This window comes from Cherax quadricarinatus, chromosome 48 (assembly GCF_038502225.1).
Source record: "Cherax quadricarinatus isolate ZL_2023a chromosome 48, ASM3850222v1, whole genome shotgun sequence".
In the NCBI taxonomy this organism is placed as follows: domain Eukaryota; kingdom Metazoa; phylum Arthropoda; class Malacostraca; order Decapoda; family Parastacidae; genus Cherax; species Cherax quadricarinatus.
Genome location: NC_091339.1, coordinates 3650404 through 3666979, shown reverse-complemented (window position 1 = coordinate 3666979; position 16576 = coordinate 3650404).

The window sequence follows — 16576 nt, the reverse complement described above, 5'->3', positions numbered from 1 at the left end:
CGTCTCCCACCGAGGCAGGGTGAGCCAAAGAGAAAGAAAATCCCAAAAAAGAAAATACTTTCATCATTCAACACTTTCACCTCACTCACACATAATCACTGTTTTTGCAGAGGTGCCCAGAATACAGCAGATTAGAAGTATGTTAGGTAAGACACATATGCAACAGTTAGGCAACTTTATTCCGAAACGTTTCGCCTACACAGTAGGCTTCTTCAGTCGAATACAGAAAGTAGGCAGGAACAGTAGAGATGTGAAGACGATGTAATCAGTCCATCACCCTTGAAGTCGTAGAATTTGAGGTTGTCAGTCCCTCAGCCTGGAGAAATTCAGTTCCATAGTCAGGAGCTATGGAACTGACTATGGAACTGAACTTCTCCAGGCTGAGGGACTGACAACCTCAAATTCTACGACTTCAAGGGTGATGGACTGATTACATCGTCTTCACATCTCTACTGTTCCTGCCTACTTTCTGTATTCGACTGAAGAAGCCTACTCTGTAGGCGAAACGTTTCGGAATAAAGTTGCCTAACTGTTGCATATGTGTCTTACCTAACAACCTGTCGGTATTGTATACCATTTTGATGTTCAGTTTAGAAGTATATACGTATAAAATACACAATATATCTCTCCAAACTGCCAATATCCCAAACCCCTCCTTTAGAGTGCAGGCATTGTACTTCCCATTTCCAGGACTCGAGTCCGGTTATATAAAATAACCGGTTTCCCTGAATCCCTTCACTAAATATTACCCTGCTCACACTCCAACAGATCGTCAGGTCCTAAATACCATTTTTCTCCATTCACTCCTATCTAACACGCTCACGCACGCTTGCTGGAAGTCCAAACCCCTCGCCCACAACACCTCCTTTACCCCCTCCTTCCAACCTTTTCGAGGACGACCCCTACCCCACCTTCCTTCCCCTACAGATTTATAAGCTCTCCACTTCATTCTACTTTGATCCATTCTCTCTAAATGACCAAACCACCTCAACAAACCCTCTTCAGCCCTCTGATTAATACTTTTATTAACTCCACACCTTCTAATTTCCACACTCCGAATTTTCTGCATAATATTTACACCACACATTACTCTTAGACAGAACAGCTCCACTGCCTCCAACCGTCTCCTCGCTGCAGCATTTACAACCCAAGCTTCACACCCATATAAGAGTGTTGGTACTACTATACTTTCATACATTCCCCTCTTTGCCTCCATAGATAACATTTTTTTCCTCCACATATATCTCAATGCACCACTCACCTTTTTTCCTTCATCAATTCTATGATTAACCGCATCCTTCATAAATCCATCCGCCGACACGTCAACTCCCAAATATCTGAAAACATTCACTTCTTCCATACTCCTCCTCCCCAATTTGATGTCCATTTTTTTTATCTAAATCATTTGATACTCTCATCACCTTACTCTTTTCTATGTTCACTTTCAACTTTCTACCTTTACACACATTCCAAAATTCGTCCACTAATCTTCCCATTTTTTCTTTAGAATCTCCCATAAGCACAGTATCATCAGCAAAAAGTAACTGTGTCACTTCCCATTTTGTATTTAATTCCCCATAATTTAATATATATATATACCTTTGATTTCGAAAGTTTCGAAAATTTTCCTACTTCCAAAGCCCGGCCCTGGGCCAAAATTGTCTGGTGATTGCCTAGTTAACCAGGTTGTTGCTACTGGCGGCCCACTGTCACACTGATCAAAAAGGACCTTATCTTTTGCAGACGATACTATTCTCTGTATCAGAGTGGCGTCCCAAAAGATACAGCAAACCTGTAAACTTATATAAACCAAGTCATCCAGTGAGGCACTGACAAAAATATGCTCAACGAGGAAAAATTTCAGCTACTCCACTATGGTAAAACTGAGGACTTAAAGACTGAAAGGGGGTACAAGGCAAACTAGACTCATTCAATTGTGAAGTAGTTCAGTGAGAGATCTGGTACTGACAACGTCAGAAGACATCATATTAAAGAATTACAACAATGGTGTTATTGTATCCTGATGGAAAATGAAAGACTAGATAATTAGAACATTTAAACATGAGATCCCAAGCCAATGATGATACACTTCAAGTCACTTATTCTCTCTAGGCTGGAATATTGATGTATACCAAGAGTAACCTTCAATTTAGGAGAAACTCCAGAACTGGAGAATACAGGAAAAACCTTCACTGCTTGTATAAATTCAGTTAAGTATTTGAATTACTGAGAATGCTTGATGTTCCTTGAAGTGTACCTCTTAGAGCGGAGGAAAGAAGAGTACATAATCTACACCTGGATAATTCTAGAGGGATTAGTCCCAAATGCCAATAAGTGTAAATGGTCAAAACCTGTTCAACACGCTTCCTTAGTGTGTAAGGGAATTACCATTAAATTTTTAGTTGTAGTCAAGAGGGAACTTGACAAGTTCCTCAGGTCAGTTCCTAATCAGCCTAGCTGTAGTGCACACGTTGGAATATGTGCAGCCGGCACCAATAATTCATCAATGGTGCGATAGTCACTAGGAACTGACAAAGAACTTAAAAGTCTTGACACCCTAACAACCTTTTTAACAAGTGCCATCCTTGTCTTATTTCGGCAATAAATCACCCATATATGCTGCTACCGTCGCTGGCGCTCTAGCACAACAGATGAGAGCTGGCAGTTTCTGCTTCATTTAGCTGGTATATAAAACCTTGCCCGTCACTCCTCCGCCAGTCTATGTCTGGCTCTCACCCACGAAGAATTTATATTATAACTTTGCTAAAGTGGTTTTAGATTATGATAAATCTTCCTCCAAGTGCTGCTCAAGTTAATGTCTTTCAACACCACCCAGTAATGTTCAGCACCTCACATTTAGCTCCAAATTTACGTCAAGTCTGCTTCTGTAACAGCAGACATAGCTACATTAACTGCTGCTGCTGCTGACATATGTAAATTAACTCTGCTGCTTACGTAGCTGTGTTAACTCTACTCCTTATTTAACCACTCTGTTTTTGCAAGTGATGTAGGGTTAGGTTACGTAAGATTTGTCAAGAAATAGAATAAGTGTTTCCTGATGCGGGTCTTACTCATTTGATGATCCGCCGCTGGAGGTTTTGGTCACCTGACCGAGGCCTTCCGTTGGCTTACAGGTCCACCCTTTAAAAATTATGGTTATGATTATAACCACTTTATGTTGATGTAGGTGCATGATCAAACCTGACTAGGTGTCTTAAGTACTCCGTAGCTGATAAATTAGACACATGTGCAACTCTTGGGTATCTTTATTGAGGAAACGTTTCGCCACACAGTGGCTTCATCAGTCCATACAAAGGAGAATCTTGAAGAACAGGAGTGGAATGAGGTAATCAGCCCCTCAACCTTGAGTCAATGTGGTCAGTCCATCAATCTTGAATAGAATACGGCATACGTGTGGAGAAGGAGCTTATAAACCGTTGGTAGGAGAGGTGCAGCAGTCATAGGCGGTGTCACATTTGTTCAATGTGGAAGTAGGTCGTGCCCAAGAATTAGGCAAGCAAAAAATTCCCAAGTATTAAGATCCCAAGAAGTTGCAGTGTCTGACAGGTTTGTAGATGAATGGTTCAGAGAACCGACATGTTGATAAATTAGACACATGTGCAATTCATCTACAAACCTGTCAGACACTGCAACTTCTTGGGATCTTAATACTTGGGAATTCTTCGCTTGCCTAATTCTTGGGCACGACCTACTTCCACATTGAACAAATGTGACACCGCCTATGACTGCTGCACCTCTCCTACCAACGGTTTATAAGCTCCTTCTCCACACGTATGCCGTATTCTATTCAAGATTGATGGACTGACCACATTGACTCAAGGTTGAGGGGCTGATTACCTCATTCCACTCCTGTTCTTCAAGATTCTCCTTTGTATGGACTGATGAAGCCACTGTGTGGCGAAACGTTTCCTCAATAAAGATACCCAAGAGTTGCACATGTGTCTAATTTATCAACATATCGGTTCTCTGAACCATTCATCTACTACTCCGTAGCTCGGGTGTTAGAGCACTCAGCTCACACACTGAGGTCCGGGGGTTGATCCCGGTACGGCTGGAAACATTAGCACGTGTTTCCATAAGACACCTGCTGTCCATGTTCACTCACCAGTAAAATAGGTACCTGGGTGTTAGTGGACTGGTGTGGGTCGCATCTTGGGACAAAACTGACCTAATTTGCCCGAAATGCTCAGCATAACAAGCAGCTTTCTATATAGTAGTATGTAACTGATGTCAGCTAAGACTATATATCTTGTACTTGTAGAAATAGATATTATTATTATTATTATTATTATTATTACTATTATTATTATATTATAGACAGTGTAGCTCCCACATCTCCGTCTCATACTACCTCACACATCCTAACATCTTGTAGTAATAATATTTCGAAAACAAAAGAACACACCTACCTTTCTAACTTATCGCTCTCATTTAGCGTATAGATATATTTAGAAATATACATAAGCCATGTGTAGGAGCATTCCTACCGCTGTCGCGGGAGCATGCCATGGTGGCATGCGGTTTCTGGAATGCATGTCAGCCTGAAGATATGAGTGAGAGACGGGAGTGTTGCAGCCAGACTGTGTGCAACAAGTTGCACTACTGTATTGCAAGAGCTTCTGTGAATTGCATATAATAAGATTTTAGAGTCCCAGAAACAGAGCTGATGTTCCTTGATTTGTAGAGTTTTATACTGAAACATTGTTTTTGTTCTACCACGTCCAACGTTTTTACTGTTCACAACATCTGGCTGAAGTCAGACAACCTCCACATCATGGTGAAGGAAGCATACGGCAGATGGCCAAACTATCAACAGCTGGTTACTGTCTAGCATACCCATTCTGGCACCACTAGTGACACTTGTGCAGTTATGAACATTTGCTGTGTATAGTGAGCCACGTATACTGTGCACATTGAGCCACATTTGCTGTGCATACTGAGCCACATTTGCTGTGCATACTGAGCCATATTTGCTGTGCGCAATGAGCCACATTTAATGTGTACACTGAGCCACATTTAATGTGTACACTGAGCCACATTTGCTGTGCATACTGAGCCATATTTGCTGTGCGCAATGAGCCACATTTGCTGTACACACTAAGCCACATTTAATGTGTACACTGAGCCACATTTACTGTGTACACTGAGCCACATTTACTGTGTACACTGAGCCACATTTAATGTGTACACTGAGCCACATTTAATGTGTACACTGAGCCACATTTAATGTGTACACTGAGCCACATTTGCTGTGTACACTGAGCCACATTTAATGTGTACACTGAGCCACATTTGCTGTGTACACTGAGCCACATTTACTGTGTACATTGAGCCACATTTGCTGTCCACACTAAGCCACATTTGCTGTGTATACTTATCATGTGGGAGTTCGACACGTGGATTAGGTAAGAAATACTCACGTAGGCTGTTATTACGTATAATTGCAGATATGTGGAGAGAGCCCTTGCAACCGTACCTATCTCCTTGCTCACACTCGTAACACTAACTGACCGGCCGCCCACGTACCCATAGAGGGTCTTTGAATAATGCCAGGTCAGCTCAATATGAATAGACAGTGACTCAGGCAGAGACGGTTGGTCGTTGAGTCAACGGTACACTGGTTACTGGTAACTGGTTACTACTACTGAGAGCTCGGCGACGCTAACGTATGTCGTCCCGACATACAACTAATACAAACTAGAGATGGCAGGTATAGGGCTTGGGCTGATTCTGTACAATGTCAAAGTACACAACAATTAAACATTATAACATACATAAGTAGAACATTGGAATGAAAGCTTACGTAACTGAAACTGTAATGCAATACAAGGTATAATATAGCACAATTTAAAACTCAACAAATGAACAACGAACTCAACGTTGAGATTACAAGTGATAAAAATAAAAAAAAATTTTGATCGATCGATCTGTATTCATGTGATCTACGGATTCTGAGGAAGGAATATATACAAAGAAAGAGTGTTTAACAGAAAGGCAGATTCGGTGCACTCAAATCTAGACTGTTAACTCTCAGAACGCGGAGAGAACATGAACACAAAAAAAAAATTCTTGAATACTGATAAGTTGATACGGTAATTATTCATCTATACAGGTTATTTACATTTAACCCCAACTCTGCTAGGGTGAGATTGACATATGCAGAATGGGTGTCATCTCTGGGAGGATCAAACTCTGTAGCATTGGCTAACTCATGCTGCATTTGAGGCAAATCTGAATTGGAAGTTACAAATGATACTTGAGGATTTCTCAATACCTGTCGTGTACGTAGGGAATAACGACATTCAGGTTGATCGTCTGACTGAGTATCAGAGGAAGAGAGTACAGGATCAGGAGGATTGTCAGAGTCTGTCACATTAGTCTGGGTTGGAACATCATTATCATCACATACTAACTTCATATGATCCAAATGCGATTCTTTATACTGACCAGTACTAATCTCTCTAACCTTATACTTATTACCAGTGATATGTTCAACTACTCGATAAGGACCAACAAACTTTTGATCAAGCTTTGGCATTGCAGACGTTTTGTTAAAATTAATCAGCATAACTCTCGAACCTACTTTGATTTTGGATGGCTTTGCTCGAGTGTTTGCGACTCTTGTAAATTCAGCTGTTGATTTATGAAGTGTTTCACGGATTCTTCGAAAAACACTTTGAGCTAAGCTGGTACGAGTTGCTATGAAATCATCAGGGTTGTAATTTGGTTTCGGATTAGAATATAACAACTCATAAGGCAAACCTTTATCTACACCATACAATGCATAATGTGGAGTGTCACCTATAGAAACATTGTAAGCAGAATTTATAGCACACTGCACATCAGGTATCAACTGGTTACTACTACTGAGACACTGAGCGACATTTACTGTGTACATTGAGCCACATTTGCTGTCCACACTGAGCCACATTTGCTGTGTACACTGAGCCACATTTGCTGTGTACACTGAGCCACATTTACTGTGTACATTGAGCCACATTTGCTGTGTACACTGAGCCACATTTGCTGTGTACACAGCCACATTTAATGTGTACACTGAGCCACATTTACTGTGTACATTGAGCCACATTTGCTGTGTACACTGAGCCACATTTAATGTGTACACTGAGCCACATTTACTGTGTACATTGAGCCACATTTGCTGTGTACACTGAGCCACATTTGCTGTGTACACTGAGCCACATTTAATGTGTACACTGAGCCACATTTACTGTGTACACTGAGCCACATTTAATGTGTACACTGAGCCACATTTGCTGTGTACACTGAGCCACATTTAATGTGTACACTGAGCCACATTTGCTGTGTACACTGAGCCACATTTACTGTGTACACTGAGCCACATTTACTGTGTACACTGAGCCACATTTACTGTGTACACTGAGCCACATTTGCTGTGTACACTGAGCCACATTTACTGTGTACATTGAGCCACATTTGCTGTGTACACTGAGCCACATTTGCTGTGTACACTGAGCCACATTTAATGTGTACACTGAGCCACATTTACTGTGTACACTGAGCCACATTTAATGTGTACACTGAGCCACATTTAATGTGTACACTGAGCCACATTTGCTGTGTACACTGAGCCACATTTGCTGTGTACACTGAGCCACATTTGCTGTGCTTACTGAGCCACATTTAATGTGTACACTGAGCCACATTTACTGTGTACACTGAGCCACATTTACTGTGTACACTGAGCCACATTTACTGTGTAGACTGAGCCACATTTACTGTGTACACTGAGCCACACTTACTGTGTACACTGAGCCACATTTACTGTGTACACTGAGCCACATTTAATGTGTACACTGAGCCACATTTACTGTGTACACTGAGCCACATTTAATGTGTACACTGAGCCACATTTACTGTGTACACTGAGCCACATTTACTGTGTACACTGAGCCACATTTACTGTGTACACTGAGCCACATTTACTGTGTACACTGAGCCACATTTACTGTGTACACTGAGCCACATTTACTGTGTACACTGAGCCACATTTACTGTGTACACTGAGCCACATTTACTGTGTACACTGAGCCACATTTACTGTGTACACTGAGCCACATTTACTGTGTACACTGAGCCACATTTACTGTGTACACTGAGCCACATTTACTGTGTACACTGAGCCACATTTACTGTGTACACTGAGCCACATTTACTGTGTACACTGAGCCACATTTACTGTCTACACTGAGCCACATTTACTGTCTACACTGAGCCACATTTAATGTGTACACTGAGCCACATTTGCTGTGTACACTGAGCCACATTTAATGTGTACACTGAGCCACATTTGCTGTGTACACTGAGCCACATTTGCTGTGTACACTGAGCCACATTTGCTGTGTACACTGAGCCACATTTGCTGTGTACACTGAGCTACACCATTGCCAGGGGTATTGTTCCCTTTTTCGTGTTGTTAGTTATGTTAAGTATGTGTTTCAATATGTTAATGTAACCAAACCTTACTGAACTTTAACACAAAGATAAAAAAAATTTGTCTCCAAAAAGCGTTAAGAAACTGACGCTGGGAATCTCGTGTATATTATATATATATATATATATATATATATATATATATATATATATATATATATATATATATATATATATATATATATATATATATATGGAGTTGAAAGGAATGGTAATTTCTGGTAGTAGCGGTCGTCGTGTCCTGTTTTTATTATCTTTCTGTGTTGTGGCAGCCTAAAATCTCTTATCTACTAAAAATTACTTTACGATCTACTGGTAGATTGCAATCGACGTTCTGGCTACCCTGGACTAGGACCTCTGTTGTCTTGCACATGAGAGGTGCCAGCCTGTGCAGTGCCAATCTATGCAGTGCCAGTCTGTGCAATGTCATCCTGTGCAGTGCCATCCTGTGCAGTACCAGCATGTACAGTGCCAGCATGTGCAGTGCCAGTATGTGCAGTACCAGCATGTGCAGCGCCAGCATGTGCAGAACCAGCATGTGCAATATCAGCATGTGCAGTGCCAGCATGTGCAGTATCAGCATGTGCAGTGTCAGCATGTGCAGTGCCAGTACGTGCAGTGCCAGTATGAGCAATGCCAACATTTGCAGTGCCAGCATGTGCAGTACCAGCATGTGCAGTGTACCTCAACACTGATGTCCAATGTACCTCAACACTGATGTGCAGTGTACCTCAACACTGATGTGCACTGTACCTCAACATTGATGTCCTGTGTACCTCAGCCCATAGGGTGGGTGGATTGCATTTTCTTGGACTGCAAGAAGGCGTTTGACACAGTTCCACACAAGAGATTAGTGCAAAAACTGGAGGACCAAGCTGGGATAACAGGGAAGGCACTACAGTGGATCAGGGAATACTTGTCAGGAAGACAGCAGCGAGTCATGGCACGTGGCGAGGTGCCAGAGTGGGCACCTGCGACCAGCGGGGTCCCACAGGGGTCAGTCCTAGGACCAGTACTGTTTCTGGTATTTGTGAACGACATGACGGAAGGAATAGACTCCGAAGTGTCCCTGTTTGCAGATGACGTGAAGTTGATGAGAAGAATTCATTCGATCGAAAACCAGGCAGAACTACAAAGGGATCTGGACAGGCTGCAGACCTGGTCCAGCAACTGGCTCCTGGAGTTCAACCCCACCAAGTGCAAAGTCATGAAGACTGGGGAAGGGCAAAGAAGACCGCAGACGGAATGCAGTCTAGGGGGTCAGAGACTACAAACCTCACTCAAGGAAAAAGATCTTGGGGTGAGTATATCACCAGGCACATCTCCTGAAGCGCACATCAACCAAATAACTGCTGCAGTATATGGGCGCCTAGCAAACCACAGAACAGCATTCCGACATCTTAATAAGGAATCGTTCAGGACCCTGTTCACCGTGTACGTTAGGCCCATATTGGAGTATGCGGCACCAGTCTGGAACCCACACCTAGCCAAGCACGTAAAGAAACTAGAGAAAGTGCAAAGGTTTGCAACAAGACTAGTCCCAGAGCTAAGAGGTATGTCCTACGAGGAGAGGTTAAGGGAAATCAACCTGACGACACTGGAGGACAGGAGAGACAGGGACGACATGATAACAACATACAAAATACTGAGAGGAATTGATAAAGTGGACAAAGACAGGATGTTCCAGAGATGGGACACAGTTGGAAGTTGAAGACACAGATGAATCACAGGGATGTTAGGAAGTACTTCTTCAGCCACAGAGTAGTCAGGAAGTGGAATAGTTTGGGAGATACATTGATGTGCAGTGTATCTCAACACTGATGTGCAGTGTGCCTCAACACTGATGTCCAGTGTATCTCAACGCTGATGTGCAGTGTACCTCAACACTGATGTGCAGTGTACCTCAACACTGATGTGCAGTGTACCTCAACACTGATGTGCAGTGTACCTCAACACTGATGTGCAGTGTACCTCAACACTGATATGCAGTGTGCCTCAACACAGATGTCCAGTGTACCTCAACACTGATGTGCAGTGTACCTCAACACTGATGTGCAGTGTACCTCAACACTGATGTGCAGTGTGCCTCAACACAGATGTCCAGTGTACCTCAACACTGATGTGCAGTGTACCTCAACACTGATGCGCAGTGTACCTCAACACTGATGTGCAGTGTACCTCAACACTGATGTTCAGTGTACCTCAACACTGATGTGCAGTGTGCCTCAACACTGATGCGCAGTGTGCCTCAACACTGATGTGTAGTGTGCCTCAACACTGATGTGCAGTGTACCTCAACACTGATGTGTAGTGTGCCTCAACACTGATGTGCAGTGTACCTCAACACTGATGTGTAGTGTGCCTCAACACTAATTTGCAGTGTACCTCAACACTGATGCGCAGTGTACCTCAACACTGATGTGCAGTGTACCTCAACACTGATGTGCAGTGTACCTCAACACTGATGTGTAGTGTGCCTCAACACTGATTTGCAGTGTGCCTCAACACTGATGCGCAGTGTACCTCAACACTGATGTTCAGTGTACCTCAACACTGATGTGTAGTGTGCCTCAACACTGATGTGCAGTGTACCTCAACACTGATGTGTAGTGTGCCTCAACACTGATGTGCAGTGTACCTCAACACTGATGTGCAGTGTGCCTCAACACAGATGTCCAGTGTACCTCAACACTGATGTGCAGTGTACCTCAACACTGATGTGCAGTGTACCTCAACACTGATGTGCAGTGTGCCTCAACACAGATGTCCAGTGTACCTCAACACTGATGTGCAGTGTACCTCAACACTGATGCGCAGTGTACCTCAACACTGATGTGCAGTGTACCTCAACACTGATGTTCAGTGTACCTCAACACTGATGTGCAGTGTACCTCAACACTGATGTGTAGTGTGCCTCAACACTGATGTGCAGTGTACCTCAACACTGATGTGTAGTGTGCCTCAACACTGATTTGCAGTGTACCTCAACACTGATGCGCAGTGTACCTCAACACTGATGTGCAGTGTACCTCAACACTGATGTGCAGTGTACCTCAACACTGATGTGTAGTGTGCCTCAACACTGATTTGCAGTGTGCCTCAACACTGATGCGCAGTGTACCTCAACACTGATGTTCAGTGTACCTCAACACTGATGTGTAGTGTGCCTCAACACTGATGTGCAGTGTACCTCAACACTGATGTGTAGTGTGCCTCAACACTGATTTACAGTGTGCCTCAACACTGATGCCCACAAGTGTACCACAACACTCATGTTTACAAGTGTACCACAACAATGATGTGTGCAAGGCTACCACAACACTGATGTCTACAAATGAACCACAATACTGTCTACAAGTGAGCCACAACTCTGATGTCTACAAGTGTACCACAACACTGATACCTGGAGTATACCTGGAGAGGGTTTCAGGGGTCAACGCCCCCGCGGCCCGGTCTGAGATCAGGCCTCATGGTGGATCAACCAGGCTGTTACTGTTGGCCGCACGTAAACCGACGAATGAACCACAGTCCGGCTGATCAGGTGTTGAAGACAGCCAGGGGTCTATTAGTATCTCCCTTTATGTATGCTGAGGCAGATGAACAGCCTTGGGCCCCTGACACTTATTGTGTTGTCTCTTAGTGTACTCGTGGCGCCCCTGCTTCTCACTGAGGGAATGTTGCATCTTATGCGGAGTCTTTTGCTTTCATAGGGAGTGATTCTCGTGTGCAAGTTTGGTACCAATCACTCTAGGATTTTTCAAGTGTATATTATCATGTATCTTTCTCGCCTGCGTTTCAGGGAATACAAATCAAGGAACTTCAACCATTCCCAGTAATGTAGGTGATAGGGAGTGCAGTAAGCTGTTATGGGACGAAATTCATAAGGCATCTAGATATGAAAATGTTGTGATAATGGGAGATTTTAACTTTAGACAAATTGTTTGGAACAATATGACAGGAAATCTTGAGTCTAGTGACTTTCTTGATAAGGTTCAGGATTGGTTTTTAGAACAGTTTGTGACAGAACCAACTAAAGGAAACAATCTGCTTGACTTGGTTCTTGCCAACAAAGATTCACTAATTAATAATCTTGAGGTTAATGATGAGCTTGGGGAAAGTGATCACAAATCACTTAGTTTCAATATATCATAGAATTACCCAGATAACTGCAATCAAATCTCTGTCCCAGATTTTCGCTTGCCGACTTCATGGGACTGAAAAATTACTTGGGTGGGCTAAATTGGGATGTCCTAACTATGGGTCAGGTAGGTGATCTTGGTTGCCAATATGACGTTTTTCAGAGCATAGTTCTAGCTGCCCAGACAACTTTTGTTCCGAGTAGGGAAATTAGATCTAACAAAAATGATCCCAAATGGATGAACAATAGATTAAAACATCTCATTGGTCAAAAGAGAGGCATATATAGGCGTATCAAAAGAGAGGATCGGCAGTTAAGAAATCAATATATTCAATTAAAGAGAGAAATAAAGAAAGGAATAAGAAAAGCAAAAAGAGATTATGAGGCTAAGGTCGCAAGGGATTCAAAGACTAACCCAAAAGGGTTCTTTCAGGTATACAGAAGTAAGATTAGGGACAAGATTGGCCCACTTAGGAGTAACTCTGGTCAGATCACTGACAGTGATAAGGATATGTGTGAAATTCTAAATACCTACTTCCTCTCAGCTTTCACCCAGGAAAATACTAGCGATATTCCTGAAATAATAGATTACGTAGAACAGGATGATGATAAACTATGTACGATTGCGGTAACTAGTGATATGGTCCTCAGACAAATAGAGAAACTAAAACCTAACAAATCCCCAGGTCCTGATGAACTGTTTGCAAGGGTGTTAAAGGAATGTAAAGAGGAACTTAGCATACCTTTGGCTAATCTTTTTAACATATCACTACAAACTGGCATAGTGCCTGATAAGTGGAAAATGGCAGGTGACAGGTCCTTGGCTTCGAACTATAGACCAATAAGCCTTACCTCCATAGTGGGAAAATTTATGGAATCAATAATTGCCGAAGCAATTCGTAGCCATTTTGACAGGCACAGATTGATTAATGATTCTCAACACGGTTTTACAAAGGGGCGTTCCTGTCTTACGAATTTACTAACTTTTTTCACTAAGGTGTTTGAGGAGGTAGATCATGGTAATGAATATGATATTGTGTATATGGACTTCAGTAAGGCTTTCGATAGAGTTCCACACCAGAGGCTATTGAGGAAACTTAGAGCACACGGAATAGGAGGAGAAATTTTTTCCTGGGTAGAGGCATGGCTGACAAATAGACAGCAGAGAGTTTGCATAAATGGGGAGAAATCAGAATGGGGGCACGTCACAAGCGGTGTTCCTCAGGGGTCAGTGTTGGGCCCGTTGTTGTTCACAATTTACATAAACGACATAGATGAGGGAATAAATAGCCACATAAGCAAATTTGCTGATGACACCAAAATAGGCCGTCCAATTCATTCTAATGAGGACATTAGAGCACTCCAGGATGATTTGAATAGACTGACGCAATGGTCGGAGAAGTGGCAGATGCAGTTTAATATTGACAAATGCAAAGTTCTAAATGTTGGACAATTAAATAACCATGCTACATATAAACTAAATAATGTAGATCTTAATACTACCGATTGCGAAAAGGATTTAGGAGTTCTGGTTAGCAGTAACCTAAAACCAAGACAACAGTGCATTAGTGTTCGCAATAAAGCTAACAGAATTCTTGGCTTCATATCTAGAAGTATAAATAATAGAAGTCCTCAGGTTGTTCTTCAACTCTATACATCCTTGGTTAGGCCTCATTTAGACTATGCTGCTCAGTTCTGGTCACCGTAGGCAAATAGATAAATTAAAACCTAACAAATCCCCAGGCCCTGATGAACTGTATGCAAGGGTTCTAAAGGAATGTAAAGAGGAGCTTAGCACACCTTTGGCTAATCTTTTCAACATATCACTACAAACTGGCATGGTGCCAGATAAGTGGAAAATGGCAAATGTGACACCTATTTTCAAAACAGGTGACAGGTCCTCAGCTTCGAACTATAGACCAATAAGCCTAACCTCCATAGTGGGAAAATTTATGGAATCAATAATTGCCGAGGCAGTTCGTAGCCACCTTGAAAAGCATAAATTAATCAACGAATCTCAGTATGGTTTTACAAAGGGGCGTTCCTGCCTTACGAATTTATTAACTTTTTTCACTAAGGTATTTGAGGAGGTAGATCATGGTAATGAATATGATATTGTGTATATGGACCTCAGTAAGGCTTTTGACAGGGTCCCACATCAGAGACTATTGAGGAAAATTAAAGCACATGGAATAGGAGGAGAATTTTTTTCCTGGATAGAGGCATGGTTGACAAATAGGCAGCAGAGAGTTTGCATAAATGGGGAGAAATCAGAGTGGGGAAGCGTCACGAGCGGTGTTCCACAGGGGTTAGTGTTGGGCCCCCTGCTGTTCACAATCTACATAAACGACATAGATGAGGGCATAAAGAGCGACATCGGCAAGTTTGCCGATGACACCAAAATAGGCCGTCGAATTCATTCTGACGAGGACATTCGAGCACTCCAGGAAGATTTGAATAGACTGATGCAGTGGTCGGAGAAGTGGCAGATGCAGTTTAATATAGACAAATGCAAAGTTCTAAATGTTGGACAGGACAATAACCATGCCACATATAAACTAAATAATGTAGATCTTAATATTACGGATTGCGAAAAAGATTTAGGAGTTCTGGTTAGCAGTAATCTGAAACCAAGACAACAGTGCATAAGTGTTCGCAATAAAGCTAATAGAATCCTTGGCTTCATATCAAGAAGCATAAATAATAGGAGTCCTCAGGTTGTTCTTCAACTCTATACATCCTTGGTTAGGCCTCATTTAGATTATGCTGCACAGTTTTGGTCACCGTATTACAGAATGGATATAAATTCTCTGGAAAATGTACAAAGGAGGATGGCAAAGTTGATCCCATGTATCAGAAACCTTCCCTATGAGGATAGACTAAGGGCCCTGAATCTGCACTCTCTAGAAAGACGTAGAATTAGGGGGGATATGATTGAGGTGTATAAATGGAAGACAGGAATAAATAAAGGGGATGTAAATAGTGTGCTGAAAATATCTAGCCTAGACAGGACTCGCAGCAATGGTTTTAAGTTGGAAAAATTCAGATTCAGGAAGGATATAGGAAAGTACTCGTTTGGTAATAGAGTTGTGGATGAGTGGAACAAACTCCCGAGTACAGTTATAGAGGCCAGAACGTTGTGTAGCTTTAAAAATAGGTTGGATAAATACATGAGTGGATGTGGGTGGGTGTGAATTGGACCTCATAGCTTGTGCTACCAGGTCGGTTGCCGTGTTCCTCCCTTAAGTCAATGTGACCTGACCTGACTAGGTTGGGTGCATTGGCTTAAGCCGGAAGGAGACTTGGACCTGCCTCGCATGGGCCAGTAGGCCTTCTGCTGTGTTCCTTCGTTCTTATGTTCTTATGCATTACAGAATGGATATAAATGCTCTGGAAAACGTACAGAGGAGGATGACAAAGATGATCCCATGCATCAGAAATCTTCCCTATGAGGATAGACTGAAGGCCCTGAATCTGCACTCTCTCGAAAGGCGTAGAATTAGGGGGGATATGATCGAGGTGTATAAATGGAAAACAGGAATAAATAAGGGGGATGTAAATAGTGTGCTGAAAATTTCCAGCCAAGACAGGACTCGCATCAATGGTTTCAAGTTGGAAAAATTCAGATTCAGGAAAAATATAGGGAAGTACTGGTTTGGTAATAGAGTTGTGGATGAGTGGAACAAGCTCCCGAGTACAGTTATTGAGGCTAAAACGTTGTGTAGTTTTAAAAATAGGTTAGATAAATACATGAGTGGGTGTAGGTGGGTGTAAGTTGGACCTTACTAGCTTGTGCTCCATCCCTGAGTGGGGATGACCAGACTGGGTGGGTCATTGGGATAATCCGGGGGGTGGTTCATTGGTCTAATCCGGGGGGTGGGTCATTGGTCTAATCCGGGGGGGGATGACATGGACCTGCTCCGCATGGGTCAGTAGGCCTGT